This window comes from Ambystoma mexicanum, chromosome 4p (genome assembly GCF_040938575.1).
Source record: "Ambystoma mexicanum isolate Mex_15411 chromosome 4p, UKY_AmexF1_1, whole genome shotgun sequence".
Taxonomy (NCBI): Eukaryota; Metazoa; Chordata; class Amphibia; order Caudata; family Ambystomatidae; genus Ambystoma; species Ambystoma mexicanum.
Window position 1 is genome coordinate 1290478500 of NC_090927.1, and position 15205 is coordinate 1290493704.

Sequence of the window (15205 nt, forward strand, 5' to 3'; positions counted from 1 at the left end):
GAGCACGCAATGCTTTTAAATGAAAGTCTTTTCTCAGGAACGCTGGCGTGAAGGTTCCGGATGCAGGTAAGAAGTTTGATGAAATTCTTGGTTTTCACCTTTCTCTTCTCTTCTTTCCTTACAGGTGTTCCAGGATCGAGGCGGGCGTGGCTGGAGACCAGATGCAGGAGCAGACATGGTGAGCGTTCAGCTGCTTGGATGCAGAACAACACGAAGTGTGAGCTACTGTCTGGGCGTGGCTTAAATAGCCCCCAAAGTAGTTCCAGGTAAGTATCCTTCCCTGGCCACGCCCGAGTGGCAAAATAGTCCCAATTAAAAAATAGTCCCTTTCAGGTCTCAGGGAGACCTGAATCTTGTAGCATGGTCTGCATCGGGTAAGTGCACAAAACACCTTCCTTTATGAGCCTGGCGCCTATGGCGCCAGGACTGATGTCCAACATGAGCCTGGCGCCAACGGCGCCAGGACAGAGTCCAAAGAGCCCCTCTAAGGGACCGCTGGGCTTTTACCCGGGGGCATGATGCCTGCTCCCGGGGGTGCTGGGCCTGGCCTGGTGCTCCGGAGGTAGGCATCATGACAGAACATGTCCGTCCGGACAATGAAGGACCGTTGTGTTCGGCTCACCAACTGGCTGGAGGGGAAGAGCCCAGTAGCAGGTGAGAAGAGGAAGTCCGAGCGGTCGTCTAAGACCTTTTGAGGGCGCTCTGGCGACGGGGGCCCAAAAAAAAGGCAAAGCACTGCGAGTCCGCGGGCTCCTCGGCTGCCAGGTGGGTGCGATGTCACTGGCGCCATCATCCATGAGCCAACACTCTGGCTCGGGGAAAAGGAAGTCGGAGGACCCGGGTAAGCTTCGGGAGAAACCCCGGTCGATCCCGAAGGAGAAAGCCAAGGGGGAGCGAGGCAGTGACCCCCACCCCTAAGGTGAAAGCCTCAGACGCGCCCAAGGTCGTGAAGGCCCTGATTCACCCGGCAAAGGCCTCGATTGAAGGATCGCAGCGGCCCTGGCGAAGCCTGTGGAGGCTACCCCAGTGGAGACAAATTCCGGGCCTAGAGTTTCCCTGTCACCCCGGAGGGAATCGTCTTTCCAGCCTATCGAGAAGACCCCCGTGAAGCCCGCAATGAGAAAGAGGGGGAGGGCACGGTAGCCATAACGGACACAGATACCACCTCCGAGGATGAGCTAGCTGGCGTCAAAAAGATCCTGGACAAGAAGTTTCGAGGAAGTCAAATCCTACGGGAGGGATCCCGATGAGGCGGACGTGGAAAGCAACGGTGGAGCCGATGAGGAGCCACAGCCGTGGAGGAGACGGAGCGCCCCTGCTGTCGCTCCCGTCGCAACCGATGCCTACACCTCAGGACAATTCGGGAGCAATCCTGATGGCTTTGCAGACCCTGTGTACGGAGATAAGGACAAGGTTGCCCTTACCCCCAACGGACGATCCAGCGGCGCTTGGACCGTCAGGGAGCCCACCAAACAAGCGGAGGAGGAGAGTCCATCCTACCCCTCCCTTCAATCCTTCACCTCCACCCCCCCACCCCCCGAGGGATAAGACGGGAACGGCGATGATGGGGACGGACGACGGGACAGATCTCCCATCACCCCTGCCCGGGCCCCCCCCCCCGAACGGAATTGGCTCCTTTCATGCCATGATCGCCAGGGCATCGGAGCTGTTCCAGCTATGCCCCGAAGAGCAGAAGGAGGAGGGTTTCCTCTACCAATGACAGGAGGCCAAGAGGAAGACTGCCCTCTCAGTCCCGTTACTGGATGACATCTAGGACGAAGGACTGTCGCTGCTGAAGAACCCATCCACGGCCCCTGTGAAGAGGGACCTGTACGAGAAGTAGTACCGGGTCCCAGACTCCGCCCCTATGTGCCTCAGAGCACAGCCGTCCCCGGACTCGGTGGTCTCCGCCGCGGCCAAGAAGAAAGCAGCAGGGGCGTCGCCATCAACTGCCACTTCCCCACCGGACGGCGAGGGGAAGAAGCTGGACGCCATGGGACGACGGGTCATCTCGTCAGCGGCGATGACCATCAAAGCGGCCAACGCACTCGCGATCGTGGCACGCTACGACAGGGAGCTGTGGTTCAAGATCGCTCCCCTCCTGGACTTCTTCCCAGATGACAAGAGGGCGGAAGCCCTTGAAATCCTGCAGGAAGGCGAGGTGGCTTTGGACCACGCCATCACGGTGGCCACGGACATAGCCGACGCCGGTTTTCACCAGATGGGCAGCAGTGTTTGCCTTCGCCGGCGCGGTTGGCTCAAGGCCAACGATTTCCGTCAGGACGTGGAGACGAGGGTACTGGACATGCCCTTCGACAGGAACAACCTGTTCGGCAAGGCAGTAGACGAGTCACTGCAGGCCATCAAGGCGGATACCGAGACAGCCTGGGCCTTGGGTTCTCTCCATCAACAACGGCCATCCTTTCGGACCTCCAGAGGCAAGTCTCAAGGTGCCTCCAAAGGATTTGGCGGCAGTTCGGTGTCGTACCACCAGGCGGCCCGCTCCTCGTCGCAGGAAGCCTACAGAGGCTGCAGCAAGGCCGGAGGACACTGTCGTCGCCAAGGAGGCCAAGGTGGCAAGGCCTCGGCGAAGCAAGACTGAACCGGCCGTGATGTGGGGACCCCACCCGAGCATCTTGGTGGGAGGCTGGCTGGCGAATTTCGTCAACGTATGGGAGTCCATCTCCACCGACCGTTGGGTGCTGGATGCCCTGGCCCACGGGCACACTCTGGAGTTCCAAAGAAAGTGTCCCCGTCTACCACCGGTGGCCAAGAAGGAAAACCACGTGCCACTGCTGCTTCTAGAGGTACGAGCAATGGAAAGGGCGCGATAGAACTCGTCTCAAAGAGGCTCTGGGACTCCGGAGTATACTCGCAGTACTTCCTCGTCCGAAAGAAGACCGGCAGCTGGCAGCCCATCCTAGACCTTTTCCGCCTCCACAAAAGAAGTTTCGGATGGTCACCCTTCAGCATGTTCTGGGACAGCTGGAGGAGGGCGACTGCCTGTCATATCTGGACTTGGAGGATGCCTACTTCCACGTCCCCATACACAAAAGACATCGAAAGTTCTTACGATTCGTGGTCCAAGGGCGACACTACCAGTTCAAGGCCCTGCCCTTCGGGTTGAAGTCGGCGCCAAGGGTTTTCACCAAGTGCCTGGCACCGGTGGCGGCACGGCTGCGCCTGCAGGAGATCCACGTATACCCCTACCTGGACGATTGGCTCATCCAAGTACGGTCAAGAGAACTCGATGTCGATCACACTGCGAAGACCATCCAACTGCTCACAGATCTGGGATTCTCTATCAACTTCTCAAAATCCCACTTGGTACTGTCGCAAGACGCCCTATTCCTGGGAGCCAGACTTGTCACAGTAGCGCGGTTGGCTTCACCGTCGGAGGAAAGGACCAAGGCCATCCTGGGCAAGGTACAATGTCTGTTGACCATGGAAGTGGCCAGGGTGAGGTCCATCAAGTTCCTACTCAGCATGATGTCATCGTGCATCTACCTTGTGCGTCTATGCAGATTGTGGATGCGGCCACTGCAGGAGTTCCTTGACGCCCGTTGGATGCAAGCGGCAGGCAGCTTCGAAGAGAAGATCTCCCTCAACGAGACTTCTGTCAAGCGATCCGGTGGTGGGGCACCCGCATGCACCTCGCGGCGGGCATGAATTTCCAGACCCCAGCGCATCAGGAGACTGTGACGACAGACGCATCCCTGGAGGGATGGGGAGCACACACCGGAGATCTCCACGCAAGAGGCCTTTGGCTCCTGGAGCAGAGGTCCCTGAACATCAACGTCCTGGAGCTCCGGACCATGTTCTGGGCCCTCTGGTCTTTCCTTCCGTCCCTCAAAGGCAAAGTGGTACGGATCTTCACCGACAACACCACCACAATGTTCTACATCCGGAAGCAGGGAGGCACCAGATCCCCAGCCCTATCCAAGGAAGCATAGGATCTGTGGCACTGGGCCGTCGCCCAAGGGATGTTCCTGGTACCTTTTCATCTGGCAGGAGTCAAAAACACTGTTGCCGACTCACTCAGCATGGAGCTAAGCTCTTGCCACGAGTGGGAGCTTCAACAGGATCAAGTGGATCTCCTATTCTGACAATGGGGCAGTCCCCAGATCGACTTGTTCGCGACGGTGGCTAACACCAAGTGCCAGAGGTTCGCCAGCAGGTTTCCCCATCCGAGGAGCATGGGCGATGCGTTCTCCTGCCCCTGGGATGGCCTGTTCCTATACGCGTTCCTGTTGCTTCTGCGACTCATCAATCAACTCGCACGGTCCCGGTGCAGGATACTGTCATGATCTCTGCTTCCAAAAGGTCAGGGTTTTCCCAACTCCCTTGGAAGCAGATCCATAACCCAGGTTCCGAGTGCCAACCAGTCCCAATTGGGACCTTTTGGACCCAGTCCTGGCGCCAGTGGCACCAGGCTCATAAATATGCCCAGTCCCAGCGCTGGAAGCGCCGGGCTCATAATGCTTGGGTGGACTTACCTGCAGCAGACCATGCTGCTTACTTGCCTGCCAGTTGAGCCTCTGATCCTCTTCTGTTTGGAACTACTTTTCCTGTTGGGTGGGGCAGGAGCCACTCCCTAGGTTCAGAACACTGGAACTCTTCTGGAAAGCAGGAACTCTTTTCTTACCTAGGCGTTGCTGTGGAAGGAGACACCTAAGCACTACAGGAGGCTATTTAAACCACACCCGATGGATGAATCTTGCTTTGCGTTATTCTGCTTCCCCTGCAGCAGAACGCTCATCGTGTCTTCTGCATCTGATCCAGGGCCTAAGGAAAAAGGCTTACCATCCTGAATCCAGTCTTCAGCAACACCTATAAAGACAAGAAAGAACAGGTTAGCATTACGGTCTTCAGTGACAGCGCTTCACTTACCTGACCCATCGGCTGTCACCAACGCCTCGCGCTGCATTCCGGCATCTGAAAGACAAAGGCTTACCTACTCTTCGTGCGCTCCGGAGATCTTCGCTCTGCATTCCGGCATCTGAAAGACAAAAGCTTACCAACTCTTCGCACGCTCCGGAGGCCTTCGGCGCTGCATCCCGCATCTGAAAGACAAAACAAGGTGTGTTTAAAGACATTGGGGAACTTTAATACTCGCGTGCCATTACTCCGTTCCACATCTAACCCAGTGGGTATTCCGGCACTCTGCAGCCGCTCCGAACTTGTACCTGCAAAAGAAAAAGACAGTTAGAGCGCATCGTGAAGCAGGCAACAAGCGCTTACTTACGTGCTTCCAGGCGCTTCTATTCATCACACGGGCTCCCTCTTCAACTCACTTCAGCCCGTCATTCGCCATCGCCCGAACCCTGCAAAACAAAAGACATCATTACTAAAGACTTTTAAAGACATTAGAATCACTCGAAACTTACCGTTCGTGAAGTAAACGACGGACAGCAGTCCTCTGAAGTCAAGAGGCCTGCTCCCCTTACCCAGTGAAGAAACTGGTTACAGCACCCTGCCCCGAAGCAGATGGAGAGCACGGCGTTCACTTACCTAAGGTGAGCGCGTTAACCTTTGGGGTTCTACAGGAGAGGAGAAAGGGAAGAAGAGAGAGACATTCAATAACCCAGTTCATTAATCCCATATTTTCTATCTGCAGACACCTTACCCTTCGAATCAGACATACAGTGCACAGGGGTCCAGCCCAAAGAGCCAGCCGTGTGTTACACATCACCTTTGAAGATACGGTATACACCCAGTCAAGACCGGCGCCTCTACGGGAATCAGGTGAGCGTTACAGATGATCTTGCAAAGGCCAGGGCGTCCTCAACTCTTAAGTGCTTTGGACATAAGTGGAAGAGGTTCTCTGTCTGGTGCCGTGTACAGAAGATCAACCCCTCGGATTACGGCCCCTCAAGTGCTGCCGTACTTGCTGTCACTGGCCAAGGCGGGGCTGGCACATGCCTCCATCAAAGTCCATCTGGCGGCTATCTCCCGCTACACCAGAACTCCAGGGCGGTCGTGGCTGTGGCCTCACCGCCTGGTGAAGGAGTTCATGAAAGGACTGTTCCGTTCGTTCCCGCCTGTGAAGTCTCCTGCCACGGTGTGGGAGTTCAAAGTGGTGCTGACCAGGCTCATGGGTCCTCCATTCGAGCCTTTGCACTCGGCACCGCTGAAGTTCCTATCGTGGAAGACAGCGTTTCTTGTGGCCATCACCTCCGCACGAAGAGTGGGAGAGATCCAGGCCCTCTCCTGTAAACCTCCATACCTGACATTCCACGAGACGAGGGTAGTGCTGAGGATGCACCTCTCCTTCATGCCCAAGGTGCCGCCGGACTTCCATCTCAACGAGCCCTTGGTGTTACCTGTTTTCTTCCCATCGCCTTTGTCGCCGGCTGAGAGGACTTTGCACTCGCTGGTTGTGGCTAGAGTGCTGAAGTTCTATGTGGACCACACGAAGAGTCTTCGGAAGACATCACAGCTGTTTGTGAACTTTGGTCCTGTGAACCAAGGGAAGGCCCTCTCGAAGGCTTCCATTTCCAGATGGCTCTCTGGCTGCATCATGCACTGTCACCGGTTGGCAAACCGTCCGAGAGCCCAGAGCGATCGCTGCTACCACAGCGTTCCTGTCAGGTGTGCCCCTGCTGGACATCTGCAGGGCTGCTACATGGACGTCGACACACACCTTCACGAGATTCTACTGCGTCGACCGGGATTCCAGGGAGGAGTCCAGAGTCGACCAGGCAGTGCTGCGCAACCTGTTCACTTGAAGGTGAGCCTGGTAAGGAGGTAAGAGATGCTTAATGTTGAGTTGTTGAAATGCTTAATGTTGAGCCTTGCCAACTCCTGTGGTTGTGCTTGTGTGTACTACTATGTATTCTTGTATTCATGAGCATGTGAATCCATGCCAGACCCCATGCCTTGAGGAGGAACAAATTACTTACCTGTAACTGTTCTCCAGCATGGGTCTGGCATGGATTCATATGCAAACCCTCCCTCCAACCCCTCTGTGGCTCTTCTCTTGATCCTACTGCCACTTTATGTGCTATCAAATCTGAAGATGGCTGCCAGAGGAGGGGCTTAGGTAGAGGACAGTCATTGGCTGGGGGCAGTATGACCCAGAGACCAGTGATTGGTTATTAGTAGAAAGACAGTTCAGAAACGAAACTGAAACTTATTTTTTTATTTACCGAGGATTGCCAGCCTGACGGGGAATATTCATGAGCATGTGAATCCATGCCAGACCCATGCTGGAGAACAACAGTTACAGGTAAGTAACTTGTTCCATCCTCGTGGTATAGGCCCCTAGAGATCTTGTCAGGCCAGTTCTGTGATGGAACCAACCAGCGCTGCCTGACCAGATGAAACTCCTGCTCCCACTAGTTTCCAGAAGCCCTGGATGTCTTTCGACTTTATAGCTGATAGAAGATTTTCCCACAGGCTAGTGTCATAATCCTGCTTTTTTGCCTCAAAATGTTTCCTTATGCCACCCTAGCCTCCTGGAGTGGCCCCTGTCCTCTTGCAGAGACTTCCTTCACTCTACAAAATAACAGGCCCTTTGCTTCTGCAGTCTGTCATACAAGGGATTTCTACTGAGACAAACTTTCTCCACACGTTTAGCGCTGGAGGCAAAACATTTCTCCAGTCCGAGTGTAATTTCAACATGCAAACTTATTATGGTGTCTGCAGGACATTCTACCCCTGTTAAAACAGTTTCAAGCATAGACAATATAGCACTATTGCTATAGCAAATCGTCAGGCAGGATTTTAGGTGTGTTAAGCTTGGCCTACTTTACTACGTTTTTCGCTTGGCCATTGAATGTAATGCTGGAGACCTTGTGCTGCTTGCTAGGCTAATATCAAACATTATCACTTTCAACTCTGGTAAGAATCTCAACATTAATCAGAAAATACCAATATTCAACATTCACCACTGTATAGTCAATTTGACTGCTGCCCACTCCGCTCTCAAAAGTAACGGCAGCTGGGGTATCCCCTGGAAACCACCCTGTTTCAGGCCCTCATGCCAAAGGCCAACAAAAGACTAGCGTTCTCTATAGTCCTATTGTATTATCTGGTTGCCTTCAGCGCATCAAGGGACCCAGTCCCCCAGGCCAGATCTTCACAGACATCAGCCATTGATTTCAGCGATTCGAACTCAAGTTTAAGTCCCAAGTTGGGCCCCCCCCAACATACCTGCCTACATTAGAGAAACAAAATCCCGGAGAATTGCGTCAACCAATCTCTGCCCACCGGCCACGGCCACATATTTTTAAAGACGACCACTTCAAAGCAACATTAAAAAAGTGCTAAAAAACAGGGCCGTTTTCTCCAAGGGTATCCAGTTAAAATTTCGAAAAAATAATTTTCAATGTCTTTTGGCCGAATGTAAAAAAAGCAACAAAAAAAATGTCGAAAATATTTATTTTGTATTTTATGTTTTTTTTGGGTTTAGTTAGTGCAAAAAGGGTAACTAAAAATAAACGGGGGGAACCCCCCATTAAAAAAAAAATGTCACTATAAACCTCCAAGCTAACAATTGCAATAGAATCAGGAAAACCTGGTAAACGAGTCAACTTTTGTTTTCTTCCTCACCAGACTTCACAATGCCTTGCTTTCTCTTTAAAAAGAAAATGTAACTGTACACACAATTTACGGTACTCGGCCGTGTTTATATAAAATGACGAGACCACTGCATTTTCAGGGACAGTCATGTTCAGCACCATGAGCCAGATTGCAGAAACGTGCATTTGTGCATAGTGTTTGCACTCAGGCAGCAATATGCCTAATGCAGGAAGAATATGTATTGCTCATTTACGCTCATTTGTAAAGTGGTGTCCTGAACGCCCAGAAACCCGGAGACTCCATGCTCTTCTCCAGAGATCCGGAGAAGAGCATACAAATCCTGAGTCTCCTGACTAAATCCGGAGGTTAGGCAGGTATGCCCCCCAATAGGGTGGTATGATTTCCCGATAAGGTCCCCTCTCCTAGTGCAGGCTGGTTCCATATTCGCCAGTATGGACCCAGGGTGACTGTTGTTACTTTCTCTGCGCTGTGGCATGTTGCCGCAAACAGGGCATGAGTTTGTCTCTCACCTGAGTGCATCCGAAGTGAACATTTAAAAAAGAGTGAATCTCCCGTCTGGGCAGGCAGGCCGACCAGTGAGGACCGCTGCTGCTATTAAGGAACAAAAACATGATTTCCCGCCCGGGGAGTGAGATTGGTGCAACCGCCGTCTCCCGCCTTGGGGGAGATGAAGGTGAGGCTGTAACGCTCACCTGGTTCCCACGGAGGCGCGGCGTCGAAGGCGCAGAACTCTGAAGATGGACAGGAAGGGCCCCTCTATTCTGGCTTCCCTGGCTTGTTGGATACCCTCCTGTGCGTGAAAAGGGAGTATTACCAACTGTGGAACAATGCTCAAGCCTCCCACTCCCTTCCAACCCTCCACGATACCTCCTCCACGATTCCCCGTGAAGCCTCACCTTAGGGTTTGGAAGGATGAGCTCTCCATCCTGCTTCTGATGCAGGGGCGCGTTGAAACCCAGTTACTTCACTGGATTGAGGATTGATGGGAGTTCAGGTAAGCTTGACTGTTCAGGTAAGGCGCTGTAAAAGTTCTGTTCAAAAGTTCAAGCTTAATAATAATGTTCGTTGTCTAATTGCAGCAAGCGCTAATGCTTATGTCTTTTTCCCCTTAGGGGCCGGTGTTCGGAGTGCCGGAGATATGGCGCCGACCCGAAGTGAAACAGTTCTGGATGAGCGCTCAGGTAATGTCTTTGCATTCGCTCATTCAATGTCTTGGTCTTTTTTCCCCATAGGGGCCGGGGTCCGGAGATGCCAGGAAGCGGCAGGACCCGAAATGCAGTGTGAATAATCCAACAGGTAAGACTTAAAAGGAAACTGAGCTTTCCTTATTCCTTTTCTCCCTCTCACCTTTGTTCTTGTCTTTTTTCCTCTAGGCGCCGGGGCGTAGCTGAATCCGGAAGATCGCTGCTGAAGATGGAAGCGCCTTGCAAAGGTGAGTAAAATGCAGCGCTGCAGCGATCGAAACGAAATGCCTTTAAAATGATGTCTTCCTTTTCAGGGCCGTTGGAGAAATGACTCCGGGATGCAGATTTAGCAGGTAAGGGCTTTTCTTCCCCTATTCTCTTCCTTTCTCCCCTTGCAGGTGTTCCAGGGTGCTGGCAGGCGTGGCTGAAGTCAGGATGCAGGAGCTGACACGGTGAGCATCCAGCTGCTAGGTGCAGAACAACGCGAAGCATGTGTGGCTGTTCGGGTGGGGTTTAAATAGCCTTGGAAGAAGTTCCTGGTATGTATCCTTCCACCAATCAGGTATGTATCCTTCCCCGACCACACCCGGGTGGTGAAGTAGTCCTACAGGTAAAGTAGTCCCATTCAGGCCTCAAGAGGGCCTGGATGAAGCAGCAAGGTCTGCATCAGGTAAGTGTGCACCCAAGCACTTAAACACATATCCTCTTCTATGAGCCTGGCGCCTAAGGCTCCAGGACTGGGGTCCGCTATGAGCCTGGCGCCTAAGGCGCCAGGACTGAGTCCAAAGGGCCCCGACTTGGGCCCGCTGAGACTTCCCTGGGGAAAATGATGTCTGCCTCTGGGGTTGCTGGGCCCGGCCTGGCTCCTTAGAGGTAGGCATCATGACAGAGGCTTGGCAAGGCTTGGCTTGCTGCAACGCTCCTGACTGGGAGAGATATGCAGTACCCGGATACACTCCTGCCTGGTGGAGGAGACAGCGGAGTGGCCGGGCCTGTCGACACTTGGTAAAGGCACTCCCATTATGGTTAGAGGTGCACTGCCGGCTGGGGGAAAGGCACTCTGCCTCAAGCAGAAGCACTCTTGACTGGGGGAGACATGCACTTCCCGAAGAACCCTCCTGCCTGGGGGAAAGGCCTTGGGGGAGAAGGATGGCGTGGCAAGATCCGGCGCTGCAGTGGTTTCATTAAAGCAAGCCACAACTGTGACCCTGCCTATCCTTGCGGCCAAAGGGCCAGGAGCAGGAAATACAGCGGGGTACGTCCCCAACACTGCCAACGCGAGAAGAGCGGCATGGCAGGATCTGCTGCCACAGTGGCTGTACCCCGGATCCACCAAAGCGACCTCCCGCCTGGTGGAGGTGACCAGTGATACAACAGCCTTGGCCGGCCGCAGCTCTCCCCTAGGAGAGTGCTTGTGCAGGCAGGCAAGAGGCAGGCCAGAAAGAACTCCTGCCTGGGGGCGGTTGCTGCTGCTGTATTAGCATAAGTTGGTTCTGCCAAGAAGGATGAAGACATGCCCTCCCTGACCACTGCCATAATGCTTGGGGAGGATACCCGCGCTGAGGGGAAATTGGGCACTGCGCTGCCATTATTGCTGCACATGCCAACTTCTGCAGCAGGGAGGCTCAACACGGTGGGGCTGCCGCCGCTGCGGTAGGGCAAAAGAACTTCTACCTGGGGGGGGGGAACCAGGGCGCAGCCCTGCCTGCTGCCATCTGCTGTTCCTCCACTATAAGTAGAGAGATAGAGACTGTTCTGACAGGTCAGGTAAGTACTTTTCAAATCAATTTAATCATTAAAGGGATACTCTAGTAAAAAAAATTATTTCAAAAATAGATAGGCCACATTAAAAAAAAAAAAATCGCATCCTCCGTTTTAAAACTTCCTATGTAAAATTTTGAGCTATTCAAGCTCAAAATTCGAAAAAGCAAGCACAGGGGAGCCGCCATTTTGTGAAATGGAGGCCCTCCTGTGCTGGCTTTTGCTTTTGCGGCACTAATGAAGGAAAAGCCAGCCAGCTGTAGTAAACAAAGTCTACCGCTGGGTGGCTTTCCCTTCATTAGTGCCGGGACTCGGAGGACGCGGACCGGAGACCAGAGCAGGAAAGCTGCAGCTGAATCTCGGGTAAGTGCTATTTTTTTTACAAAAAGTAAGCACTAGCTGCGTTTTTTTTTCTAAGTTTTCCGGGCTGGAGGAGCCCGGAAAACTTAGAAATAAAACCGCAGCTTTAAAAACGTTGTATTTATGTTTGCGGTCGCTTTTGAAGCGACCGCAAACATAAATACAACGTTATTGTGTTGGAAAACGCTGCGGTTTTAAAACCGCAGCGTTTTCCAACACAACCGCGTTGTCTGCCTGAATCTGCTTTTCCCGTGGGGAGCCCGAGAGCCCCAAATGGGAAATCAGCTGCAGGTAGAAACACAACCGCGTAGTGTTTCTACCTGCAGCTGATTTCCCATTTGGGGCTCTCGGGCTCCCCACGGGGAGCCCGAGAGCCCCAAATGGGAAATCAGCTGCAGGTAGAAACACTACGCGGCATGTAAACATAACCGCGTGTGTTTCTGCCTGCTGTGGCTTTCACTTTGGGTCTCCGGTGCTCCCATGGGAGCACCGGAGACCCAAAGTGATAGCCACAGCAGGCAGAAACACACGCGGTTGTGTTGGAAAACGCTGAGGTTTTTCTTTCCAAGTTTCTCAGGCTCCTCCGAGCCAGAGGAGCCTGAGAAACTTGGAACGAAAAACCGCAGCATTTTCCACCACAATAACATTGTATTTATGTTTGCGGTCGCTTCAAAAGCGACCGCAAACATAAATACAACGTTTTTAAAGCTGCGGTTTTATTTCTAAGTTTTCCGGGCTCCTCCAGCCCGGAAAACTTAGAAAAAAAACCGCAGCTAGTGCTTATTTTTTGTAAAAAAAATAGCACTTACCAAGATTCAGCTGCAGCTTTCCTGCTCTGGTCTCCGGTCCGCGTCCTCCGAGTCCCAGCACTAATTAAGGGAAAGCCACCCAGCGGTAGACTTTGTTTACTACAGCTGGCTGGCTTTTCCTTCATTAGTGCCGCAAAAGCAAAAGCCAGCACAGGAGGGTCTACATTTCACAAAATGGCGGCTCCCCTGTGCTTGCTTTTTCGAATTTTGAGCTTGAATAGCTCAAAATTTTACATAGGAAGTTTTAAAACGGAGGATGCGATTTTTTTAATTTTAATGTGGCCTATCTATTTTTGAAATAAATTTTTTTACTAGAGTATGCCTTTAACACATCATAAGTAATTAAAAAAACATTACACTTTTAAAAACGTACAAGGCACTCATAAAGTCCTACAATTCCAGCGATCATGGAGTGGGTAAAGAACAATACATAAAGGTACATCAGATTCTAAACATAGTTATCTCCTCAATCCCTAAACATGTGAATAGGAAGAGGTACAGGAGCGCATTGCTCATTTTAGTCTTAATGTCCCTGTGTAGTCTTTCACAGGTTGTAGTCTCTCAACATGTTTCAGTTCATATGCACATTAATGTTGAACTTTCTTCAGGAGTGTAATCACCCAGATATATACAAACATTAGTTCGCTGATGAGTTTGGGATAGGTCACAAACTGTTTTCCATAAATGTACCTTGGCCTGTCAGATAAAAACAAAGATGAATAGGGTGATCTATGAATGCTGCTATTCTATTTTTGCTCCTAATGTGGGCAAGAGCCCGCTGTTGGCAATGGTTTACCTGCAGTGGCTCCGTGGGGGCATTCAATACTAAGATCAGTTATTGCCAGGACCTGGTTGTGTCCTTAGTTGTGCCTGTTTAGGAGAAAAGCATAGACATATGCTTTTACAATTTCCCTTGCAAGACTACCAGGTTTTTTAAACCCGTACTATAAACATAAACTTTAACTTTTCAATTTTTAAATTCAGTTGTTTATGAACATGTGCACTCACCTATTGGTATGGTAGTGGTGGTTTTCTGCGGGTGAGACTGACCAAGGGCCAGTAGCCCCTGCTATAATTTATGCTGTATAGCAATCACCCCTCCTCTGGTCCTATTCATGACTGAAGGGTGTTTAGCAATTTTCCTAAAGACCAAGTAGAGAAACAACATGTGTACGATTGGTGTGTCCATAGGGTGCTAATCATTTTATCTTCCGATGTGGCATAGTCGCAGAAAATCCCTCATACCTGCCGGGTTCTGGAGGGCGCGCTCCTGTTTTAGCACAGTGTAGGGTTTAGAATCCTTCTTGCGCACTAATTTTCATGTCTTGGGTCTGTGTCCCAGCGGTTCTATTGGTGACAGAATGAAGCTTGTGTCAGTGTCCAGAACTGCAGCGGTCCGCGGTGGTGTGCGGCATGCGCAAGATGAATAGAGTATTGCTACTCGTGCGTGCCCTACTTTGCTACATAGTTTTTTTTAAAACAATTTTTATTATTTTTATTAACAACACTCCAAACATTACAAACATTGAGGACATTCGCATTTGAGCTTCACATCGTTATATTCACATGTTGTGCATCACAGTCCTCCCCCCCTCCCGCCCCTTAACTCGAGCCCCTGCTTCAATGCCACCTGCTTGCGTATCTCCGGGCTTGTCTTCAACATTAATCTCCCTGATATCGTCTTCACTAAGTTCAGCCTGGGAGGGTCCCACCATTGTGGCCACCAGTTGTCTCTATGCTATCAGGGTTCCCGCTTCCTCCTCCCCTCCCCTACTGATTGCTTCATACCAAGCTGGCGTTTCTGCATCTGCCCACTTCAGGAGGTCAGCCCACCACGTCTCCATTCTGGGACGTTGGGCTGCCTTCCAGCCCATTGCGATTCTCCGTTTGGCCAGGATGTAGGCCAGGTCTTTCATCTTACTAATGTGCTTCAGGTTGCGTGGTCTGGCAAAACCCCCCAGCATGCATGCCCAAACTGACTCCACCTCCAGTGTGATCCCTTTTTTGGCTAGGTGTAGCTTAACCTTTGTCCAGAATCTACCCACCTCCGGGCAAGCCCAAAACTTGTGTATCATCCCAGCTTCCACCTCCCTGCAACTTGGGCATTTCTGTGCCACCGAACTTCCAAACCTGGCGATTTTGCTAGGGGTCATGTATGCCCTATGAGTAACATATTATTGGATCTGCTGTAACCTCCTCCTCCCAGTCCCGCCTCAGTTGGAGCAACTCCCTGCCCACCCTAGTTATCAATAGTTCATATATACAGGATATTTCGTGCCCCCCCTCCGAAATATCTTATATCGTCTCAAGGACCGCATCGGGTGGCTCCGCTAGCACTGCCTCAGGCCACCTTTCTCGCACCCTTCTGATAATTCTTGTATAAGTAATATTTTGGCCTTTGTGCACCCCGGTGTCCGTCATTAATCTCTGGAAGTCTAGTGCCTCCCCCTCCTGCCATACATCTCCGAGGGTCGCAAGGCCCATCGGTTCCCAGTATCTACGGATCCCTTTTATCATTTGCGAGTCCTCCCCACATAGCACCACTAG

General features: G+C 51.9%; 1 protein-coding gene across 1 annotated transcript in view; it reads left to right on the plus strand.

Annotated features, from left to right (window-relative positions):
• Positions 1-15205, plus strand: part of LYST (lysosomal trafficking regulator) — a 3942656-nt gene that overhangs the window by 3300145 nt on the left and 627306 nt on the right. The gene's annotated exons all lie outside the window — the stretch shown is intronic.